Below are 14,772 nucleotides of genomic sequence, written 5' to 3'. Positions count from 1 at the left end.
TTCACATCCCAGTAAGATATGGATCTGTTCGCAATTCCTACGCCTTCCACTAGATGTCAACAGTCAGTAGAACAAGTGTATCTTTAATTATATGTAAAACATGTATCTTACATCAAATTTTATGATGAGTATTTCTGTTATTTGACGTGGCTCTCTGTAATTACTCCGGACATTTTGGAGGCATTTCTGAACATGGCGCCAATGTAAACCGAGATTTGTGGATATAAATATGCACATTATCGAACAAAACATAAATTCATTGTGTAACATGATGTCCTATGAGTGTCATCTGATGAAGATTATCAAAGGTTAGTGATTCTTTTTATCTCTATTTCTGCTTTTGTGTGACTATCTTTGGCTGGGAAAAATGGCTGTGGGTTTTTTGAATTTGGTGGTGATCTAACATAAATATGTTGTGTTTTCGCCGTAAAATATGTTTTTTTAATCGGACACGATGGGTAGATTAACAAGATGTTTAACTTTCATTTGCTGTATTGGACTTAATGTGTAAAAGTTAAATATTTTAGAATTTCCCGCGCTGCCTTTTCAGCGGAACGTGTGTCCTAGAAAGTTTAAACAATTTAAAGGCAATGCTACCAAATACTAATTGAGTGTATGTAAACTTTTGACCAAGTTGGGATGTGATGAAAGAAATAAAACCTGTTCAGAAAACAGAAATCACCGTTCTGTTATTCTGACATTTCACATTCTTAAAATAAAGTGGTGATCCTACCTGACCTATGAAAGGGAGTTTTTACTAGGATTAAATGTCAGGAATTGTGAAAAACGGAGTTTAAATGTATTTGGCTAAGGTTTATGTAAACTTCCGACTTCAACTGTGTGTATTTATGTGTCAGAGAGAGAGAAACACACTCGTGTCTGAGAAAGCCTTCTATCAGTCCAGATTTGACACACAGCAGCAGCGTAGCACTGGTCTGTCACTCCCAGTCAGCTAATCAACGAGAGGACGCTCCCACTCAAGGCTACCTGACCCTCTGCCACACTGACAGGCTAACAATGCTAATCGATTCACACACACCACCTCATATGTGCAACTCAATTAGTCCCCTTAGCAGAAACAGAGGCCCCATTCAGAACAGTATGACTTTGTTAGCAGCTACAAGACACACTGACACCGCCAATTATTTTCATTTCAGACTGGTACAACTGGGCACAGACGTCATTTCAACGTCTATTCCACGTCGGTTCAATGTAATAACACTGCACTGAAAACAACATTGATTCAACCAGTGTGTTACCAGTGGGGTCCTTGTTAATTTTCAGCAGCAATCAGGCCTCAAAATTGTAAAAAAAAAAAAATTCTAGACTGGAACTACACTAGCTACAGTACTGTAAGGCTACCGATTGTACTGCAACATATTTTAGAATGTGTTCCCAGGGGTAGTTATGCAACACAGAGAGCGGGTTTCGTCTTGACTTGAAGTACTTCTCCTCGAAGCCACTTTCGACCTTAAAGTCAGGTCATGTTTTCCCCTAAGGCTCAAGTATTACATTTGACTTGTTCATGTAATTGATTGCTTGTCAGGTTGTTTTTAATGGTCATACTAACTACATTTAAAATATAGGAAATTAGACGTTAGTGCCAAGTGATTGTTCTTATACGTATTAAACATCTCACCGCATTCAGGTTTTTATTGCTTTCCGGAGACAGCCATTCCAGGATTGTTCAAAGGCATGAAGCTGCATCACCAAACCCTTTTCTGGTAATGAAACTCATTAAAGTCAAATTGACAGTGTTTTAGCAACATCAAATGTTATAAAAATCTGTTCATATACACCCCCAGGAAGACTATGATGCCTTTTCTTACGTTGTCTGACCAGCGAACATTTAGATCAAATCCAACTTTATTCGTCACATGCGCCGAATACAACAAGTGTAAACTTTACCGTGAAACGCTTACTTACAAGCCCTTAACCAACAGTGCAGTCCAAGAAGAAGAAAATATTTACCAAGTAGGCTAAAGTAAAAAGTCATAAAAAAAAGTAACACAATAAGAATAACAATAACAAGGCTATATACAAGAGGCACGAGTCAGTGTTCAGGGATACAGGCTAGTTGAGGTAAACTGTACATGTAGATGGGGGCGAAGTGACTATGCATAGGTAATAAACAAACAGCGAGTAGAAGCAGTGTACAAGGGGGTTCAATGTAAATTGTCTGGTGGCGATGTTTATGAATTGTTCAGCAGTATAATGGCTTGGGGGTAGAAGCAGTTGAGGAGCCTTTTGGTTCTAGACTTGGCGCTCAGGTACCGCTTGCCGTGCGGTAGCAGAGAAAACAGTCTATGACTGGTGACTGGAGTCTCTGACAATTTCCTGGGCTTTCCTCTGACACCGCCTATTATATAGGTCCTGGATAGCAAGAAGCTTGGTACCAGTGATGTACTCGGCCATTTGCACTACCCTCTGTAGCGACTAACGGTCAGATGCCGAGCAGTTGCCATACCAGGTAGTGATGCAACTGGTCAGGATGCTCTCGATGGTGCAGCTGTAGAACCTCTTGAGGATCTGGGGACCCATGCAAAATCTTTTCAGTCTCCTGAGGGGGAAAAGGTTTTGTCGGGCCCTCTTCACGACTGTCTTGGTATGTTTGAACCATGACAGTTCGTTGATGCGGACACAAAGGAACTTGACACTCTCAACCACCACCACTACTTCCAAGTGAGACTTACGTATTGAGCGAGTCACTGGTACTTCCTGCTTTAGTTTTTGCTTGTAAGCAGGAGGTTAGAATTATGGTCAGATTTGCCAAATGGAGGGCGAGGGAGAGCTTTGTATGCATCTCTGTGCGTGGAGTAAAGGTGGTCTTGGATTTTTTTCCCACTGGTTGCACATGTGACATGCTGGTAAAAATTTGGTAAATCTGATTTAAGTTTGCCTGCATTAAAGTCCCCTGCCACTAGGAGCGCCGCTTCTGGGAGAGCATTTTCTTCTTTGCTTATGGCCTTATAGAGTTGGTTGAGAGCGGTCTTAGTGCCAGCTTTGCTTTGTGGTGGTAAATAGACGGCTACGAATAATACAGAAGAGAACTCTCTTGGTAGATAGGATAAGCTGTCGACCGCACTAAGGTACTCTACCTCAGGAGAGCAATACCTCAAGACTTCTTTAATATTAGACATCGGGCACCAGCTGTTATTGACAAAAAGACACACACCCCCACCCCTATTCTTACCAGAGGTAGCACCTCTGTTCTGGATGGAAAATCCCGCCAGCTCTATATTGTCTATTTCTTCGTTCAGCCATGTCTCGGTGAAACATAAGATGTTGCAGTTTTTAATGTCCCGTTGGTAGGATAATCTTAATATTAGGTCATCAAATTTTTTTCTAACGATTGCACGTAACCAAGAAGAATGGTTAGGTATTGAGAGTTTACTCGCTCGCTTCCGGATTCTCAGAAGGATCTCTGACCTGCGTCCCCTTTTCCAGCATCTTTTCTTCACGCAAAAGGCGTGGATCTGGGCCTGTTCCAGTGACGGCAGGATATCGTTCTCGTCGGACTCGTTAAAGGAAAAAGTTTCTTCCAGTCCGCGGGGAGTAATCGCTTTTCTGATGTCCAGAAGTTATTTTCGGTCATGAGACAATAGCAGCAAAATTATATACACAATATGTAAAAAAATAAGTTAGACAAAACGCAAAAAAATATTATAAATAAGCACAACTGGTTGGGAGAATGTAAAACGTCAGCCATGGTCTTCGGCACCATCTTATATGGTCATTTTCAAATTTTCTTCCTTTCAAAAAATGTTTGGGAATGACGTAAGGCAGTAAGGCATTTGTGAAAAATCTATAGCAATGTATAGTGGGAAAGCGGCCGTGTGTTTGGACAATTAATAGAGCCGGTATGACAAAAAAAACGTTTTACTATTCTAATTACGTTGGTAACCAGTTTCTAATAGCAATAAGGCACCCCGGGGGTTTGTGGTATGAACTGTAGCCAATATACCGCTGCTAACGGCTGTATCCAGGCACTCCGTGTTGCGTCGTACATAAGAACAGGCCTTAGTTGTTGTATATTGGCCATACCATACTCCCTTCTGCCTTATTGCTTAATCATAGCAGTCAAACAAGCTAAATCGACATCCATTGATGGAAAATGATCTGGCGAGAACAATAAGGTCAAATGATCTTTTCTCTTGCGACATATTACATCATGTCATAGCTCGCAATAATTAATATTTTGAGGAAAACCACATTTTGCTTCTAATGTCGTTACAAGTTACTACGATAATCCTTCTTAATTGGTTCGATTATGGAAAAAGGGTTTATTATGTAAAATATGGAACTCCTCTCTTGCTGTGAAAAAAAATGATGTTAGTTTTTAGGCCTTTTAGGCAAGTTTAGAGTGGTCAAGAGGACTGGATATTTTTGCTACACCTGGCAACCCTGTTGGCAGTCAAAATTGCACTGATAAACAATGGGGAATAGTAGCATGCTCGCCCTTCTGCATTCTTGTCTCATCCCACGTTTTGACAACTGAATGGGAACTGCCTGGCTGCCCATTTTATCGATGCCAAATTTGATTGACAACTAAGCTATATGCATGCTAACTGTGGATAACAGTTGTTCAAGATCAACATAGCTAACAAAGTGATTCCCATTTCTTGCTTGCTAGCCAAATGACACCTGCATCTCTAGCTGTAGCCACTGAAAAACGACATATGGGGAAGAAGTTGGTCACTCACCCACTCGTCCATTGAAATGAAATACTCCCAGCAGCTACTGTAGCTAGCTAGCTAAGGTTAGGCTCTGGGTTGTTAGCTTGCGAAATAAATAGCTTCATAAATAGATACGCTAGTCTATTAGCCACATTATGACTGACTTGTGATTTTTGTCATTTCTGGTTTGATTGTGTTGACAATCCCAGCCTTAGTAACATTTGTCAGTTTTTGTCCAAAATATGGAGTCACTAAAACTGAAATAGTGCATCCCGAATGGGTGGAGGCAGCAATCAAGGTACCAGACCAGCTGTGATTTACAACCCGATAGCAATATTTTTTGGACAACCAAGAAATGTATTGGTGAATTATATTAATCATGCATTGAACTGCATCCATCTATTCAGTTCCACTTTAAATCCTTCTATTGTCTTTCAACACTATGACCTGCTACTTTATCTTCATGTCTAGCTCCATCATCCTCTCCTACGCCCTTCACGACAACCTGCTTCTGAGAAAGCCTTTAAAGAACATCTCATTACACGAGAAATAGCGTGGTGAGGAAGAAAACTATTTGATTTCTGGCCCAAATGGAATAGGCATGCTCTCCCATTTCCAAACCTGTCTCACAGAAGAGACATGGTCATGTTAGTGTGTGTAGGACATGGCTTTGATATTCCCACTCTCATCCCAAAGGCATAGGTGTGTGTGATGGGGAGAGGGATAGGGTGTGTGTGTGCACGTGCCTATCCGCTTGTGCATGGCAAAACCTATTTCGGAATCAGTGTATCACCTCACGCAAACTCTCACACATGCCTCATTGCACAAGAATCTAATTTACCAGAGTGGTCCTCAAAGGTGACAGTGGTTTTAAAACCATTCCAGGCAATTACACAGATGAAATCCTGCTCTACTTGTGACCCCGGTCACAAACCTGCTGCCTCTAAATCGTCCACAGTATCCCCCATACTCCACTTATAACTGCAGACATCCGAACCTAATAGCTAAAGAGCATTTAGAGAACCAGTTAACCTATATAACCTTTACAGCTCAAGAATGTTTACTTACCAGTCAGTGACCACAAGCAGACATACAGTAACAGTGCATTGTTAGTTAGCTAGCTGATTTACCATAGACCATACACTTTTAGCTTTAGCCTTTACTCATGACCTGACTGTTCATTTCCTTAGCTTTCCTTAGCAAGCTCATAATACAATTCAAAATCAAATAGCTAAATGATTCATAGTCTGACCATCTTAAATTCAATGTGTCAGCTTAGAACCCCCCCCCCCCCCCCCTTACAGGGGTTAACAAACAGCCTCCTTTCCAGACCAGTGTGGTCACAGCTCTCCCTGTGCTGTGAGACACGTGGGTTGTGTCAGCCAGGCTAGTTAGTTACAGCAAAAAAAATGACCCACCACGCCTGGAGTATCCAGCAGACGCGGATACTCTCGGACTATCTCGACTGCCTTGGCCCCATTCTGTCTGGTCCACTGAGCCCTCTGGATCATGGTTTCCTTCATGTACCCTGCAACCTGGTTTGTCGGCCAGATGATGTTCAGCCACTTGGTCATCTGGGCTGCCCTCTCACATTTGACTGTAGTGAGCACAAAGTAATCAATGAATTGTAAAGTCCTCTTAACAATCTGTTTTCAAAGTACACCACAAATCTTTCCACGTGTACCTGCTGAGACCCAGCTACTGCTCAAGCTTGGCGTGTCGCTTGGTGTTGCCACAGTCCTACATATTCATGCGTGTGTCCCAAGGACATACCCTCGTGTATAGAAAGGTGGCGTTGACAGAATACTCACTGCATGTAAGGCTTTTATGTTCTTCTTTAACTTCAGGTTATAGTCGAGTCGTCCAAAAGCAAGAGCGTTTCCTGGTCCATCTTTTCAGCTGCAAAAGCGGGTAAAAGTGGTACCTAATCAGTTGAACAACTGAATGCATTTATCCGAAATGTGTTCTTCAGCATTTAACCCAACCCCTCTGAATCAGTGAGGTGCGGGGGGCTGCCTTAGTCAACATCCACGGCACCAGGCGAACAGTTGTTGTTGGGGGTTAACTTCCTTGCTCAAGGGAAGAAAGGCAGATTTTTCCACCGTGCTGGCTCGGGAATTTGAACCAGCAACCGATCTGGAAGACATAGATGCTACTTTACACAGGGTCATTCAAATTTCACAGTTTTACTTAACCACAAACTTTGGAATCAAAGAGGCCAGGTTCCACTCATTCAGCATACATTTACAAAGCTGCCCATTCACTGGCCTTGGCCTCTGCATTTAAGTACAGGAATAAAGATATGTTAGAAACATACTTAGCTAAACTAACTTGGCTACATCAAATTCAAGGTAAACTCTAACGCTAGTTAGCTAACAGAATTTCCATCCATCCTCCTCAACTTCAGAAGTCTGACTAAAGCTGTCACTGTCAGAAATCATTGAAAACCAGTACAGTAACGATTGCTAGCTAAATCAATCACCATGCAAGCATGAGATAAGCCTGCCAAATAGCTAGGTTAAATGAACCCAGATGGAGAATAAGTCAAATCTAGCTATGGCAACTTAGCTAGCCAGCTAACTTAGCTAGCTTTAACTAATGAGTGAAACAGTTTCCGAGACAGTCCAGAAGATGTCAGATATAGCTAGCTAAGGTAGCAGGAGAATTAACCCACTGGCTGGGTCAAATATCCATGGCACAACCATAATAACCCAGCACCAACTCTTGCTGTATTTACAGAAAACAACCCAACTATTGACCCAATGCCTGCAACCCAGAAATTGGGTCAACCAAACATTTTGTGTAACTTACATCTCAAAGCCATTCATACAAAAAGCATTGACCTGTCTGATGCACACATATTTCTCTGTCCTCAGTTTGATTGTATTTTTGCCTTGTAACGGATTGCTTCTAGAAAGACAGAAGGAAAATACATCAAGATGAGCTAGCTACAAGTTTAAAGCAATTACATATCTAATTGTTACAAATAATAAATGTATTGGCTACATTTATGAGAATAATACATGCATTTACTTACCTTATCAATCTTGAAGACGATACACTCATTTATCACTCAAATAAAGTGTGATGAGTTAGTGCACCACAAACATATTTCCAGGGTGTTGATGCATCCCCATCTCAATACCACAGGAAGGGGATTGGTATCCATCTGCAAAAGGTAAGTTTTGCTCTGATGTCAAATCAACTCAAATTGTTTGCTAGCTAGCTACCTAAGCTGTTGTGCTAGCTGACATGCTACTGAACCGTGATACGAGAATATAGGTATTAAAAGATCGCAACATATTCACCTACAAATATAAGTGTTTAGGCAAATCATTAGTTAGCTAGCTACCCATCAAATAAATTGTGCAAAAATATGATAGCTAACATTAGCTAGCTAAGCTCTAGTCAGTCAGTCAGTGGCACTGACAGAATGAAACTGGTATGAACAAAATGTGTTTCACTCTATCCTACAAAACATGATATTGCCAACAAAATGTTAAAGTCTATTAGGAAGTTGAATTAATAAGTTACTCACCGGACTACTTTGGTAGGTACTGTAGATGGCTACATAGTTTTGTTTCCATTTTTCAACAGATGTTTTTAATGAAACTCGTGTGTTTACCAGAAACGACTTCTGGGAAACTGTTTGCCACTAGTAGCAATAAATATTATTGTTGTCAAAGGTTTGCCGCAGATTCACCACTAGTGGCAAACGTTTGCATACTTCTGGTAACATCTTATGACACACTATTTAGTTTGCAAGAAGTTTGCAGCAACAAATTCATTTCTGTACTAGTTGAACTGCTTTGAATTTCTAAAGTGAATGTGGTCATAAAATAACAGATAAACCATGAGATTTATCTTGTGAATTACATTTACACTATATTTTATTCAGGTCATTCATTTTCGGTGCTGTAAAGCAAGGCTGCAACTATGGGTGTGTAATTGCTCCTGGTTTATCGGGCTGCAGTTGATAATAATTAATTTCAGCTGCTCGATAAGAGTCATATCTGTGGAAAAACAAAGGCAATAGTAGTCACCAGCAGCATCTAGGCAGATTCAGACTTACACATTAGTTTATAGTGCCCTTTTCTCCGTATCTGGAGAGTGTTGATAGGGGAAAGAGAGAGGGAGGGGTGAGGGAAATGGAGAGAGAGCGTGAGAGAGAGAGGGAGAGAGATAAAGATATATTTTGAAAACACTGTGCGTTATTCGTATTGGCTAACTGACAACAACAACAACAAAAAGATGCATTGTCTGCTAAACAAACATAAATCTGTGGTCAAAGACAGTCACCAGTGGCAGAAGATTGTTGCGGCCTTATGTTCCACCCAGGATGAAGTGAGTACAGTGCCTTGCACAAGTATTCATCCCCTCTGTGTTTTTACTACTATGTTGCATTACAACCTCTGATTTAAACAGATTTTTATTTGGATTTCATGTAATTGACATACACAAAATAGTCCAACTTGGTGAAGTGGAATGAAAAAAATGACTTGTTTCAAAGAATTATTAAAAAAATAAAAAGCAAAAGTGGTGCGTGCATATGTATTCACCCCCTTTGCTATGAAGCCCCTAAATAAGATCTGGTGCAACCAATTACCAACAGAAGTCACATAATTAGTTAAATAAAGTCCAAATGTGTGCAATCTAAATGTCACATGATCTGTCACATGATCTCAGTATATATACACCTGTTCTGAAAGGCTCCAGAGTCTGCAACATCACTAAGCAAGGGGCACCAACAAGCAAGTGGCACCATAAAGCCCAAGGAGCTCTCCAAACAGGTCAGGGACAAAGTTGTGGAGAAGTACAGATCAGGGTTGGGTTATAAAAAAATATCCAAAACTTTGAACATCCCACGGAGCACCATTAAATCCTTTATTAAAAAAAGGAAAGAATATGGCACCACAACAAACCTACCAAGAGATGGCCGCCCACCAAAACTCATAGACCAGGCAAGGAGGGCATTAATCAGAGAGGCAACAAAGAGACCAAAGATAATCCTGAAGGAGCTGCAAAGCTCCACTACGGAGATTGGAGTATCTGTTCATAGGACCACTTTAAGCCATACACTCCACAGAGCTGGGCTTTATGGAAGAGTGGCCAGGAAAAAGTCATTGCTTAAAGAAAAAAATAAGCAAATACATTTGGTGTTCGCCAAAAGGCATCTGGGAGACTCCCCAAACATATGGAAGAAGGTACTCTGGTCAGATGAGACTAAAATTGAGCTTTTTGATCATCAAGGAAAACGCTATGTCTGGCGCAAACCCAACACCTCTCATCACCCCGAGAACACCATCCCCACAGTGAAGCATGGTGGTGGCAGCATCATGCTGATGTTTTTCATAGGCAGGGACTGGGAAACTGGTTAGAATTGAAGGAATGATGGAAGGCGCTAAATACAGGGAAATTCTTGAGGGAAACCTGTTTCAGTCTTCCAGAGATTTGAGACTGGGATGTAGGTTCACCTTCCAGCAGGACAATGACCCTAAGCATATTGCTAAAGCATCACTCGAGTGGTTTAAGGGTAAACATTTAAATGTCTTGGAATGGCCTAGTCAAAGCCGAAACCTCAATCCAATTGAGAATCTGTGGTATGACTTCAAGATCGCTGTGCACCAGCGGAACCCATCCAACTTGAAGGAGCTGGAGCAGTTTTGCTTTGAAGAATGGGCAAAAATCCCAGTGGCTAGATGTGCCAAGCTTATAGAGACATACCCCAAGAGACTTGCAGCTGTAATTGATGCAAAATGTTGCTCTACAAAGTATCTGTTTTTTTGTCTTCTTGTTTGTCTCACAATCAAAAATATTTAGCATCTTGAAAGTGGTAGGCATGTTGTGTAAATCAAGTGATACAAACCCTCCAAAAATCACTTTTAATTCCACGTTGTAAGGCAACAAAATAGGAAAAATTCCAAGGGAGGTGAATACTTTCGCAAGCCACTGTAAGTAAACATAAATGTTGCTACAGTATTGCACAAAAACAGGATGAATCATTCTCTATTATTGTATTCCCTTATTGTACATCCACCAGACCTACTGATGAAGGAAATTTGCTCTACATTGGACAATGAGAAGGATCGTCATGTGTCTATCACTGATTCATAGGCCTATAACTCAACATTCAGAATTGTCTCACGATCTACTGTTTATAATAGAGTCCCTGTTTGAGTGATTAACAGTATTCACCCATTGTGATTGGAAGTTGCATTACCCCCTTATCTCCAGTAGAGACAGACATTACCATACATTGCATCAGCTGATAGATAACCTCATTGGTTGAGATGTCTCCTGGTCTTACTCTCCCTCTCCCAACCAATCACAGCATACTAATTGCAACTCTCCTAATTACAATTACAGATTCTGTTTTGCCATCGCTGCATCCATGCATATTGAAACAGGAATCCTCTCTGAGATGTAAAAACAAGGTCATATTTCATACCCACACGCACTTCAAGCTGGCACATTGAATGTGCGCTCGAACTGCGGCGTACATACTGAAAAATGCCCTTGTTGCTTGATTAAATTAGACATACAGTATAATTATCTCCTACATTTATAATTGGGGTTTTGATTCACAGGTGGAGAAAAGGGCCTTCTTCACATCAAGGACCTGTTGGGTCTTTAAATGACAAACAGGTCTTTTTAGAGAGAGAGGGAGGGGGAAGCAAAAGGAAGGGAAGGATTCTGAGGGTGGAAAACATATTCTATGGCAGGCATTTGAGCCTCAAAAAGGCTATTAAAGAGAAAATCTTTCGGTAAACTTTCCAAATGTCGACAAAAAAAAATTCTCGAGACAAGGTGAGATCTTTTTTGTGTCTGTAAAATAAATTCTTCAAAAAATGTCGGTTGAAACACTTTTATGTGCAAATATTGATATAATAACCGTCATAACAAAGTAAACTTGGAGTCATGCGGTGACATGTGTGGTCCTCCCACTATGACTTGTCGGGAAAGCATGCAGTTTATTAAACTACAGATGAAACAAGTGATGATGAACTTCACAGGGTGGTGAAAGTGCAAGGTGATGAGCTTGATGCTCCTTTCCAATAAATATCTACTTCTGGTGACATAATTATCGATGGTTGGCTGCAGTTTGAAAAATAATGTAGGCTATGTGTGCGACATAGTCAACTGCGCCCATGTAGCCAATACCAGAGAACATAGTCAAAGTCATGTTTTATCTGTAATGCAGTTGATTGGTGACGATGAAATGAACATATCTTGGTGTTGACAACCACTTCAAGCATTATACTCAGATTTTTACCTCAACATAGTGAGAAAAACACGTATAAACAATAGCCTAAATGTAGGCAAATTTTGCTGGGGGGCAACGAGAAGATTCTTGATCTTTCCCCCACTGCATCTTCCCCACACGCATTTCCATTGTTTTGGTCGAGTTCCATTGACCTTTTTACCACATCTATTAGATAGCCAGGTTCGCTCTAACTCTTAGTACATTTAGCAAGCTAGCTAATCAAATCAAATTTTATTGGTCGTTTACAAATGTTTTGCAGATGATATTGTAGGTGCAGCAAAATTGTTGTCCAACAGTGCAGTAATACCTAACAATACAAGACAATAAGCACAAATTTAAAAAAAATCAGGATGAGGAATGTCAGAGTCCAGAATACAAATATACTGTATACACATTCAAATATAGGTATACCACCCCGTTCACAAAAGACCTATGCAAATTTGAGCGTGTGGTATGTGTCAGTGTCAGGTTCGCTGGATCCAGTATCTCAGAAACGGCCACCCTCCTGGGCTTTTCACACACGACAGTGTCTAGGTTTTATCGAGAATGGTGCAACAAACAAAAAAACATCCAGTCAGTGTGGGCGAAAACATCTCGTTGATGAGAGAGGTCGAAGGAGAATGGAAAGAATCGTCCAAGCAAACAGGCGGGCTACAAACAGACAAATAACGTCGCACAGAACAACATCTCGGAATGCACAACTCGTCGATCATTGTCATTGATGGGCTATTGCAGCAGACAACCACACCGGGTTCCACTCCTTTGAGCTAAAAACTAGAAGAATTGGCTCCAGTGCGCACCAGCACTGGACAATTGAGGAGTGGAAAAACATTGCCTGGAACATGACAGCCAGTTCAGTTTACTTGAGTCGCCTCCGCATTCCCTAGACCTCAACGTAATGGAGCATCTTCGGGATGAGACGGAACGAGCTGTTTGCAGCATGAATGTACCGCCGTTCAATCTGCAGAAACTCCATCACATCAGCCTGGACCAACATCTCTGTGGAACGTTTCCAACACCTGATAGAATACCTTGAAGAAGTCCTAGATGGGTGTACCTAATAAACCGATAAGTGTATATATGATGGTGTGTATAGACATTATGGACAGTGTATGAATAGCAAAGGTGTGTACAGCAGTAGTTATATAGGATGAGCCTTGACTAGAATACAATATATATATATGAAGTGGGTAAAACAGTATGCATTATTAAAGTGACCTGTGTTCAATGACTAGGTACATAGGGTAGCTGTCTCTAAGGTGCAGGGTTGAGTACCAGGTGGTAGCCAACTAGTAACAGTGACAAAATTTCAGGGCAGGGTACTGGGCGGAGGCCTGCTAGTGGTGACTATTTAACAGTCTGATGGCCTGGAGATAGAAGCTGTTATTCAGTCTCTCGGTCCCAGCTTTGATGCACCTATACTGTCTCCACCTTCTAGATGGTAGCATGGTGAACAGGTCGTGGCTCCGGTCTTCCTTTGACACTGGATGCTGTAGATGTCCTTGAGGGCAGACTGTCTGGCCCCAGTGATGTGTTGGGCTGACCACACCACGCTCTGGAGAGCCCTGCAGTGGCGGACGATAATAAAGCCCGACAGGATGCTCTCAATGGTACATCTGTAGAAGTTTGTGAAGGTTCTATGGGCCAAGACAAATTTCTTCAACCTCCTGAGGGAGTTTTCACGTCATCACGCAACAGATGTCGTCAGTGCGTGCAACAGAACAGTGTCTTACCTACACTCAGTTTGTGGTTTTTATTAAATAGTTTTCATTAAATAGTTTTTAATCATAGCTAAAGTATGTATTACTACTGATTCCACGACAAGTTCAGCCCACGACAAGTTCAGGCTGGGACCGCAAGTTTGGGTCTCGGATTCCTGTTAAGTAGCAGTTAGCTGCTAGCCATCATGAAAACGGTGCAGGTTAACGCTAGCAGTGTTAGCCCACCAGTGTTTTAATCCACGGCTGGGCACAAATCCTTCCGGTGTGAGCTGATTTCCACACAATCACAAGATGAAGATAATGTGGAAATGGGAAATGGACAGGGATTTGTCTGCCCTAAATGCTCCCCTATCAAGCATCTTAAGGAAGAGATCCTCTGGTGTTTAGCTTGGCTGTGAGAAAAGGATAAACTGCTTTCTAAGAACACCAACCTTGCTGTAACCCAGGCAAAACAAATCTCAGTTTTAAATGCCTCCTATAGCAAAGCTGGCGATGAGTCGGGCGGCGTTGATCTGTCCCAATTTAACAGGACAGATCAAAATGATCCATGGGAGACTGGATACTCGCACGGTATAGGAGATCGGGGAGGCAGTCTGGACACCCTTCATCTATCCGAGAAGATCCAATTCAGCCATCAAACAGCTTTGCTTCCGCTTGAGACGGACCTAGCAGCTTCGGGAGTCAGCGCGGATCCTGGGTTTATACCAACACGGCCACCACATCATCACCACCATCATGACCACCATCATTATGGGCAGATTGATGGTGAGAGATTTTGGCCTGCCTACGGTCTGTTGACCGACCAAGGTCCACAGTCACCCAGGAGCCAGTGTCCATGACATGAACTCCCTCCTGCCCAAGGTTCTGACCAACCACCATCGTCACTCACATAAGTTTTAACGACCTTCGTTTTAAGCGATCTGAGGAACTGCAAAATGTTTCTAACACCCTCGCTAGCACAGGGAAGAGAATAATTATCTCTGGCCCCATCTCGTGCTACCAAAGGGGTTAGGAACGTTTCAGCCGACTCTTTGCCCTTAACAATTCCCTGAATAAACTTTGCAACGACAGGAATGTTCATTTTTGTGAAAACTTTTAAAAGAGACAGGAT

The sequence above is a fragment of the Salvelinus alpinus genome, chromosome 27, assembly GCF_045679555.1.
Source record: "Salvelinus alpinus chromosome 27, SLU_Salpinus.1, whole genome shotgun sequence".
NCBI classification, from domain to species: Eukaryota; Metazoa; Chordata; class Actinopteri; order Salmoniformes; family Salmonidae; genus Salvelinus; species Salvelinus alpinus.
Note: the sequence above shows the minus strand (reverse complement) of the source record.